The sequence below is a fragment of the Rhinolophus sinicus genome, chromosome 17 (assembly GCF_057876585.1).
Source record: "Rhinolophus sinicus isolate RSI-liver-muscle chromosome 17, RSI-T2T, whole genome shotgun sequence".
NCBI classification, from domain to species: Eukaryota; Metazoa; Chordata; class Mammalia; order Chiroptera; family Rhinolophidae; genus Rhinolophus; species Rhinolophus sinicus.
Genome location: NC_142517.1, coordinates 195,405,043 through 195,415,010, shown reverse-complemented (window position 1 = coordinate 195,415,010; position 9,968 = coordinate 195,405,043).

Genomic DNA, 9,968 nt, shown 5'->3' with positions numbered 1-9,968 from the left:
TTCTTGCTAGCCCCCATTTTCTGCTAGCGTAGCCACAGCAGTTATATTAGTGGCTAATGGCTCACTGGTTACAGCTGATGGCCATCCAATCACAGTTGATGGCCATTTACTACCTGAGTGAGCACCTTTCCACGTGAGGCCGAGAGCCTGGAAACTGCACTCCTGGCTCTGTCCCCACAGTGGGAGAAGAAGAGAAATTCAGTGACAGTCCAGAACTACCCCAAATTTTAAAATCCATGAATATGTTTTAATAAAAGTTCTTTGGATTGCAAAGAACAGAAACCCTCTCCAACTAATCCAAGGGGAGGGAGGGGTTGTTGAAAGGGTACCAGCAATGTCATGGAATAGTGGGGCAAGTGTCATGGGATCCTGGAACAAGAAAGCCAAAAGTCTTTGTGATTCAGGGCCATTCACTCATCTCTAGCTTATTGGTTCCATCATCCTCACTTGCTACTGAATTTGCGTTCATGTTATTGTCCCAGTAGCCCAGCCTCCTAAGACTTCTCAGCTCCCACCATCCCCTCAGCTGGTCCTTCCTTCTGTGCTTTTCATTCACAAAAGAGAATCTGACTGGCTGAGCTTTACCCATGGGTGAACCCTGATGGCCCTACCCTGAGCCAGTCCCCGTGATGAGGTAGGGAGGGTTCAAGTCTTGATACCCATGAGCAGAGGCAAGACAATCATCCCTGTGCTTGGTACAGCAGCAAACGAGGAAGGAATACATTGAGAAGGGAAGCCCAAGCTGCCTTTAACAGAGGAAACATTCTCCACTATCCACAATGAGGCTGAAGAATGAGAACTTCAGGTTAGAATCCCATCCATCTAGTGAGCAGTGTGCTAAGAACTTTACACATATTATCCTGTTTAATATTCCCATCGATCCTCCACAGTAGGCTGCATTATTTCCATTTTACAGGTATGGAAAACAGAAGCTCAGAAAGGTAACTCACCAAAGTCCCTCAGCTAATTGGCGGAGCCATTGTGGTCCAATCCAGGTCTGTAGGACTCCTAACCAGTATGTTTGCAGACCCAGTCAGTCACTGAATAAAGTTCTGCCCCTGCAAATGGAGTCAACTAAAATGCAGACAATAAAAGGCAATTAACTCTCAAAATCACCCTAAATAGGGAAGAAAGGGAAGGGAGAGGAAAGCCAGGAGAAAAAAAAAAATGGATTTGCTTTTCCTGAGTAAATAGGAAGGATGAAACGGAAGGATGAAGGGTAGAAAAAGTTTGGCTTGTCCGAGGACTCTGAGAGTGAGGCAGGGGGTGGCAGAGAAAAATGAAATCCAAGGCCATCGAAAAGTACTCACTTTAAAGCGTGATTCTTTTTGTTGTTGTTCTTTGTTCCTGTACCAGAATTGGCTATAAAAAAAAAATCCCTGCCGTTGCTCCAGCAACAGACAGAGCCAGAGTCATGCAAGGCCTTTGCCAGGTCAAGAGCTTTGGCTATGCCCCCTACCCCCAACATTTCCATTGTCAAGATGAGGGCCACAGGCTTACCGAGACACACCACTCAGGCGAGGTGGCAGAAACCCAGACTTCACTTGGACAGGAAACTAAAGGGAGGTACGTATGTGGAGTGGAAAGGGGGCACTGTGGGCTCTGCCCAATCATACCTAAAGATGGTGACAGAATTTGAGACCAAAATCAAATCCTGAAGCTGATCTGCAGAGAAAGTAAGAGGAAGGAGAACAGAGAGAAATGATCAAAACTATAACACACACATACACACACACACACACACACGCATGCACAAACACCCCTAAAGACCCAGAAACAGACACGTACACATACTCACACAGAAACAAACAGAGACCAGAGAAAGAGGAAGGTTGCCTTGTTTATTCTGTGAAAGGCATCTGGATTTCTCGGTGAGATCCTGACTTGGGTCTTTTCCTCATTTTCCAGCTGGAATGAATGGAGAAATGCCTGGCATGAGACGCGCAGTGAGTCAGCTGCAGATTCAAGCTCGGTCCCTTTGCCCCTCTGCTCTGCTCTTTGCCAGACCACACAGCCTCCCTCCCCCTCCAGCCAAGTATGGCTTAGCTCACCATCCAGGTAACCCACTTCAAAGAGCTGGGGGTGAGATGGGGTGCGCTGGGCCAGCCTCAGGATGGAACCAGATTCCATTCCCAACCCAAACATTCCTCATCTATTTTCTTGAATGTCTTGCCCTCCCCTCTCATCCCTGACACTTTGGTAACCCCTGGAAGTTAGAATTGGAAAACCCAATCTTTCACTGGGGCTGTCAGTCCCTTCTGCACTGCGGCTCTCTGTGGCTTTATTACTGTGGAGTTGACCAGATGTTAGCCAATGCCAAGGCACAGCCTGGCAATAACAGAGACTGTGTACTCTTCTCTGTAGTTGGTCACACTCCCTGGGACATCCAGAAAGACAAGGGGATGCTTAAATGACCAGAAACCCTTGGACATCTATCAAAGGTGTGCATATTACACGGATATCATGGCTGTGGGGCTGCTGGCCCTTAGGTGGTTGTCTACAATCTCATAAGATATTACCTTTCGGTCACTCGGTACTAACTATATGCATCCGATCACCCACAGAAAACTGTAAAGATCTCTGCAATCAGGAAACACACTCATCTTCGTGTCCGCGATAACACAAAGAAAAGGACAGGGCCTGGTGCTAAAGTGCTCTCATTTAATGCCTGCTGCCTGGAGTTCATGTGCTGGTAGCCTCCTCTGACTTGTTGGAAGCACTACAGAACTTGAGAAGCATGGAGACAATGTAATGTTTCTTTGTCTCTTAAGTCCTTTCTCTCTTCTCTTGACAATTGGGTCCACGCATGAGATTTAGCCCTGGCCCACGGACTGAGAGTCCTATTATTCTACTGATGGGCAACCTGAGGACAACAATGGCGTTGGCCTGTCAATTGATCATGGCAGGAAGAATGCTAAGATGACCCCCAATGACCCATCCTCTTGCATAATCTCCTCCCTTTGAGTATTGGTGGAATATGTAATTTGCTTTTAACCACTAGACTATGGCAAAGGTAAAGGCACTCCTGGGATTATGTTACCTTATAGGGCAAAGGTGAAGGGATTTAGCAGATGTAAGTCGTTTGAAATTGCCTTTGAATCAATCAAAAAGTAATTTATCCTGGGTAAGCCTGACCTAATCAGGTGAGCTTTTCAAAAGAGGGTCTACATATTTCCTGAAGTTAGACACTCAAACCAGCAAAGGTTCTCTCTCTCTCTCTCTCTCTCTCTCTCTCCCTCTCTCCCTCTCTGCTGGAATGGATACTTTTTGGTGCGGGTAGAGGGAGGGGCTTTGTTTCTGGGTAGGCAGGCAGTGACCTCCTCTTCTGACTTTCCCAGGAGTCCTCCCTCCCACCCAGTCCATCCCAGCTGTTTCAAATGCTCATTTCTCTCCACACACCCCAATCTCCTCCCACTACGACATGATGACCAGCTCTTGACCTTCTTCACCAGGATCAGATGCCTCCATCCCTCCTTCCCCTCTCTGCCTTCCTGGGACACTGAGTATGGCTCCTGGCCACAACGGGAGTTCTCCTCCTAAGATCAGGCCGAGGTGATCTTCTCTGCATGATGCCTTCCCTCTGGGTTTTCATGCTTATATTGCCACATTTTGTGGGTGACCCCCCGATCTCGACCACCAGCCCTGCTCTTTCCAGACCTGCTGTATTCTCTGTGTTCAAGGTCGCGTTGCCGGATGTCCACCTCCTTCTCCCCAACGTTTTTCAGTGCTTCCTCTGCCCGGATCGTGTACCTCCCACCCCATCCTCTCAGATGTCCAGACTCTGGAAACTCAAAATCCTTTTTCCTCCACTTTCCTCAAATACTCTTTTATTGGTCACCAGATTCTTCCTCCATAATATGAAAGAAAATCATCGACCTCCCTACTTATTATTTGGGAATGTTTGTGTGAATTGTCAGGGTGTGAGAAGAAAGAAGATCCATGAACATAATAGTGTGTACCTGAGGCTGAAGAGTTATAGTTTCATTATATTTTAAAATTCAGTTAGTGGAACTAGAGGAAGCGGACAGATCTGTGTATATGCAGCAGGATGACCGTGGAGTAATGGTTGTTTAGGCTGAAGGATGGGCTTAGGGGAGGTTATTATACTACTCTGCCTACTGGTGTGTATGTTTGAGATTATTCTCCACACTAAAAATAAAAAAGGTTTTTTAATAAAATTAAATATCCAATGAAATCTTAAAAAAGAAAGAGAGGTCAGACGTTGAGCCAATGCTATTTTCACAGTCCTACATGGTAACAATAAGCTGAAAGTGAATTGTTACTTCCCCTCCTGAACCCGGTCCCCACCCAGCCTGCATCCTCCCTGTGCCTTGCCAGGGGCTGTGTGCATGTGTGACATCTGCTCTCCAGCTGTGAGAAAAAACAGCTAAGTAGATAGATACATACATATGTACGTAGCTGATGCCAGCCAATTAGCAAATTATGAGTGTGTTTTCTGTTTTCAGTCATTTCTTTTTAGCTAATGACAATTCATCTCTGGGTCCCTAGAACACAAAGCATTGTCTCCCCTACATTTGACCCTCCAGTTCCTGCCCACATCCAAGATCTGCCTGTACAGCTTCTGGTACGGTGTCATACCAGGAGCTACGTGACACAGGTAGGCACACCTCGTGGCTGGTGGCTTGTGGACCAGGGAATAGTCGTACCACATGAAGGAGACTTGCCCCACACCTTTCTGAGGACCGGATAATGCCCCTGTGCCTTTCCAGGCCTGTGGCTCCTCCTCTGTGCTCTCTAAAGCAATGCTGACCTCACTGGTTTCTTCCCAGACTCTCAGAGTAGAATTGGGTCCCATGCACTCTGAAGTCCTAGCCCTGGCCAATGTCAAGCCCCAGGAAATGCCCAGAGTGGGCGCTAGCTGTCTGGAACACAGGCCCCTGCACCCCCACCCCAAGCAGCACCCCCACTGCCCTTTGCCATCTGGTTGGGTTTCTAACTGGCTGCAGCGGGCAAGTGATTCAGGAGGATTTAATAATTATCAACAAAGGAAATTAAAATGTGTTTGATTTCATTTCATTTGCCTTTAACACTTTGGCAATCTAGGAGAGATAGGGAGACACGCTGGCTACCGAGAAATCAAAAAGAAAAAGTGGAAAGGAGAAAGGAAGAAAGCAACAGACTTGGTTCATTTATCCATATTCACTGAGGGTCTGCTATGTGCCCATTGCTGCTCTAGGTACTGGGCATGACAATGACTGGTAAACACAGCGTGAAATCGCCTGTTTCCATGGCGTCTAGACATAAATAGGCCTGGAAAGGCAATGAGAACAGAGAGCTGAAAATCATGATAAAAACACCCCGGGGAAGGGGGGATTGAAGAAGTTTTCGTAAACAATAATAACTCCCACTTGAATGCTCATAGGTAGAATTGTGCCCCCCCCCCAATTCATTTGTTGAGGTCCTAACCCCCAGAATGTGCCCTTATTTGGAAATAGCGTTGCTGGAGATGTAATGAGTGAAGCGGAGGAGTAGAGTATACCCAGGATCCAGTATGACTGGCATCCTTATAAAAAGGGAAACTTTGGAGACGGACATACACTCAGGGAGAACATTATGTGAAGACTGGAGTTATTCTGCCACAAACCGAGGAACTACCAGCAGTTAGGAGAAGCCTGGAACACATCCTTCCCTAGAGCCTGCCAACACCTTTATCTTGGTCTTCTGGCTTCCTGAACTGTGAGACAGTAAATTTCTGTCGTTGAAGCCTCTCAGTTTGTGGTCCTTTGTTATGGCAGCCCTAGCAAAGTAACACGCTATGTACTAGGTGCTGTGCTAAGTTATTTACATAAATGATCTCATTGAACTCTCACAACAGCCCCTTGAGAGATACCATAGCCCATTTTACAGAAGAATAAATTGAACCCAAGGAAGGTTAAGTAACTTCCTCAAAGGGGAGGTGCTTTCATGAAAAAGGACACTGGTAGTCAAGCCTGGGGCTCAGGGACACCTGCCCTCCACACCCAGTCACCCTAATTGGGTACATCCCATGTCTCTCTTCACTCAGCCTTTCCATCCTTGCCCTGAACAAGTTGTCTCTTTGGTTAAAATGCTTCCATTCTCCGCTTGGTGGTCAAATTGGTGCCTTTTCTTGTTAAGTCTACACAAGCGGCAGGACAAGTGTAGTATCTAACTCCTACCTCCTCATTTAGCAACAGATTGGAGGCCAACTTTCGTGCCATCTCTGTGTGCAACCTCCAGTCTAACCCCCCCCCCACACACACACACACACCCATAATAGTTCTTTGTGTTGTGTTTTTATTTGTTTGTTTATTCTTGTTATTTGTTTGTTTGTGTTTTTTGTCCAAGGCTTATCACGCAGCTGTCTGTAGCTTCCTTATCTCAGCCTTCTATCCAGCTCTAGAGGACAGTCTCCATTTCCAAAGGCATAGAAGCCAAGTCACACCACTCTCATTGTCATTTGCTAATGGGCTAAAGAGCAGACGTGGACTTGATCCCGAGACACAACGTGTAGGAGCTGAGTGAAGCCTGGGTGATATGATGCCATGTTATGAAAGTGAAGGTTTCACAGTACTGTTTTATTTTGCAAGTGATTTAAGGGGTTTTCATGGGCACTTTTGATTATACTCAATTTTTGTATTCCAAGCTGAATTTAACCACTGTATAAACCACGACTCCACTGTAGTTGAAAAAAAAAAAAATAGTGGGAGAATTAAATCATCAAACAGGACATCAAACATGTGCTTACCAGCTCAAAAAACTTGCACCGTAACAGTTAAACCATAATCACAATGTGAGTAGTAATTTCTTTTCAGCAAAACATCAACGAAACATCAACAAACACATTAAATTAATATTGTCATTTTGTATTTTGTGAGTTTATAGTTTTGATTGAGTTTATTTATATATGTGCTGGCTTTTACACTGAGATAAGCTTATGAAATGTATACCTTAATGTTTGTACATATTTAGGTTACACTACAATTAATATATTTTTAGTCCAACAATAGGAGTATATTGGAATTTATTGTTATTTTAAAAGAGTCCATGAATTACTCACATTCGAGACGTCAAGGTTGGCCAGACTCGTGTATAAAGGGACAAAACAGAAGCACATCCACATGGACGTTACCAGCAGTCAGAAGGATGCAGAAATATAAGTAGGTGTTTAGGAAGATGTTGGAATGATTAAGGGATGGTAAATGTTTCCAATTCAAAAATAATTTATTAAATGCCTTCCGTGCTAGGAACTGTACTAGGGGCTCATGGCCAAGTAGTCGGGAAAGAAAGAAAAGTGGAAATAAGATACTAAGATGAGTAAAACTTGGGGTGCTTCAAAACATTCAGTCTAATGAGAAGATAGGGCTACAGTGGATAATATTGATTAAGCACTAATGGGGTTCACACAGACTGCCTCATTCAAGGCTCACAACAACCCTATGGGGTAGGCAATATCATCCCCCCTCCCCATTTTACTGATGAGGACACAGAAGATCACATGGGATAAATGCTGCTACCCAGCCAGGTGCCCTTAGGGAATTGCACATGATAGTTAAGAAAACCCTCCAAAGTGGGTGTGATTTCATCTGGGTCTTTAACGATGACTAAGTGTCCACTAGTCAGCACAAAGGGGAAAAGCATTCCTATCAGAATGAACAATTTGTGCAAAGGCAGGGGGCATGGAAAACCATAGTTTCTCTAAAGAATGACACAAAAGTGTAGATTGGCCCAGCTAAGAACATGGCGAGAGTCAGCTGCTTCCTGGTAATGGATCAGACCATGTTGCTGGACCAATCCTTTCCACAGGCTCAACTCTTTCAACCATGGCCAGCCAGCACATACAGCTGTGCAGGCTGTACACTGCACAATAAGAGCCTCACCTAAGTAGTTTTGTCACACAGTAGACATTATAGATATGTACATTCATTGTGACAGTTTCCTGCAAGGGGTAGTAACATTTCTTGTTCTAACAAAATCTGTGTTTTATAACAACTTTCTGAAAAATAGAAGTAAAGCGTCTTGAGGTAGGACCCTGTTTCCTAATTCACACAAATTTGCCCTTTGGGCTAGTGGTGTTAAACTAGCTCTTATCGCTTCTCCGTCTTGAACTTTAATGAAACCCAGATTCCAGTGTGATTTTGTTTGGCGTTTTCACAGCTCAAATATGTGATCTTAAACTGCTTCAAGCAGTTAGCACTCTTCCCCTTTCCTCCTGTCCCATGTAACTCCGTCTTCCCTACTTTGCCCATCCCTCTCCTCCTAGATCTGGGTCCACCAGCACTGTCTTCTAACTCACAACACATAATTTTTCTTGGCTAACCTCATCTTTCCAAAATTCAGACACAGCTCTGGGGTTGTCCATTGTAGAAACACACCACAATCCCAGGATCCAAGAAGATAGGAGGCCTCCAACCAGAAGCTGTATTTCTGGAGCCTTCCTTCTTCTGCCATCTCTCTCTGGAATGGCTCCAGGAGCCTCCTAAACATCACCTCTTAAAACTATTAACTTATATATTGCTCACATCGCAACATAAATCACTCTGAGTCATAGTTGGCTCCAGCTCCTTCTAAAGTCAGCCGGAGGGTCCATTTAGACTCTCATTAAATTGCCACCATATAGCAAGCACCACTACAAAATTAACTCTAAAGTAGCACACGGCTCCACCTTCAAAAATCACTCTGTTCTATGAGAAACTTCATGGTAAAACCTAGAAAAACATGGTGTAGAAAGTATACAAAGCTGCTTCTGGAGGATGGCTACCTCTGTGGAGGGAAGCCCAGCATGGGCTAAGAGCAGGAAGGGAGCGAGTCTCTGTACCACTGCATTTCTTTTGAACAAAATTTCAAACAAGAATGGCAAAATGTTAACATGTGTTAACTGTGTGTGGTGAGTAGAGGAGATCGGTTATATTATCTTCTGCTCTTTGAATGTTTGAAATATTCCATAATTAACATTTTAAAATGTAAAAAGGATATTTTTTATGCACTTCGGCTAAAGACCATATCCTAACTATTCATCAGAGAAGCTTTAGGATATTCTTTGATGAACCCAAAGTAATCAAGTTCTGGGCTGGACCTCGTTTCCAAGATAAGGTGACCATGAATATTGCCGCTGGTGAGCCTGGGAGGCCTTCCCAACCTCCAGCTGGAGTGGTGCTGTCATGGCAAAGGGCAGTGCCAAGGGGTGCAGCACACAGTGGACTCACAGGCTGTGGATGTGACCCTCTCTCCCTGCGTTTGCTTCCCCTACCCCCACCCGCATTGTGAAAGACTTCCACCAGTGTCTGCTCCTCACCCTTCTGGAAAGGAGGTGTGTTTTAAATGATGTATCTATTCTGCCACCTAGCCTTCAGTCACGTCACTACAACAAAGCTGCCTTAAGCTGCTCTTCTCTCAAAGTTGCTGAATTTCCCTTGTCTAGGGAGGGACCTGAGCAATTGGGTACTTTATTTCTTGAAGGTCACCGTACCTTATTTTGGACCAGGACGAGGTGGCAGCAAAAGTATGCCTGATGTGTGCTGGCCTCTGGGAAAGGGACTGGTGTCAATCTCATACGGTCTGTAAAAGAGCATAATTATTCACTGTGGGGAAAGGGAGGTAAGTCTGTCTGAGAGTCGTGAGAGCAGTGCCTAGGAGTGAATGAAGACTCTTAGCTGACACTTTTCCTTTCCAACCAGAGGAATCCATGATATTTTATGTCCTATTAAAAGGCTAGCATTCCCAATCCATTTTATCAGGCATCAAGCTTGCCTTGAAAATAATCAGAGGAAAGGACTCAAGCTTTATAAAACAAAAATGTTTACACCCTTTGGAAAGTTGTGCGTATAAAAGCACACATCTTTTACTCGGTTGTGTATCTTAAATTTTGGTTTTGATATCCAGTTAATCTTTTCAAGGAATGAGGAGGGGTGATCTCTGGGCAACGGGACAAAGCAGATGATATTTAACTTCTTACTTCTCCAAGAAAGATGTGGTTGTAAGTCATCAAA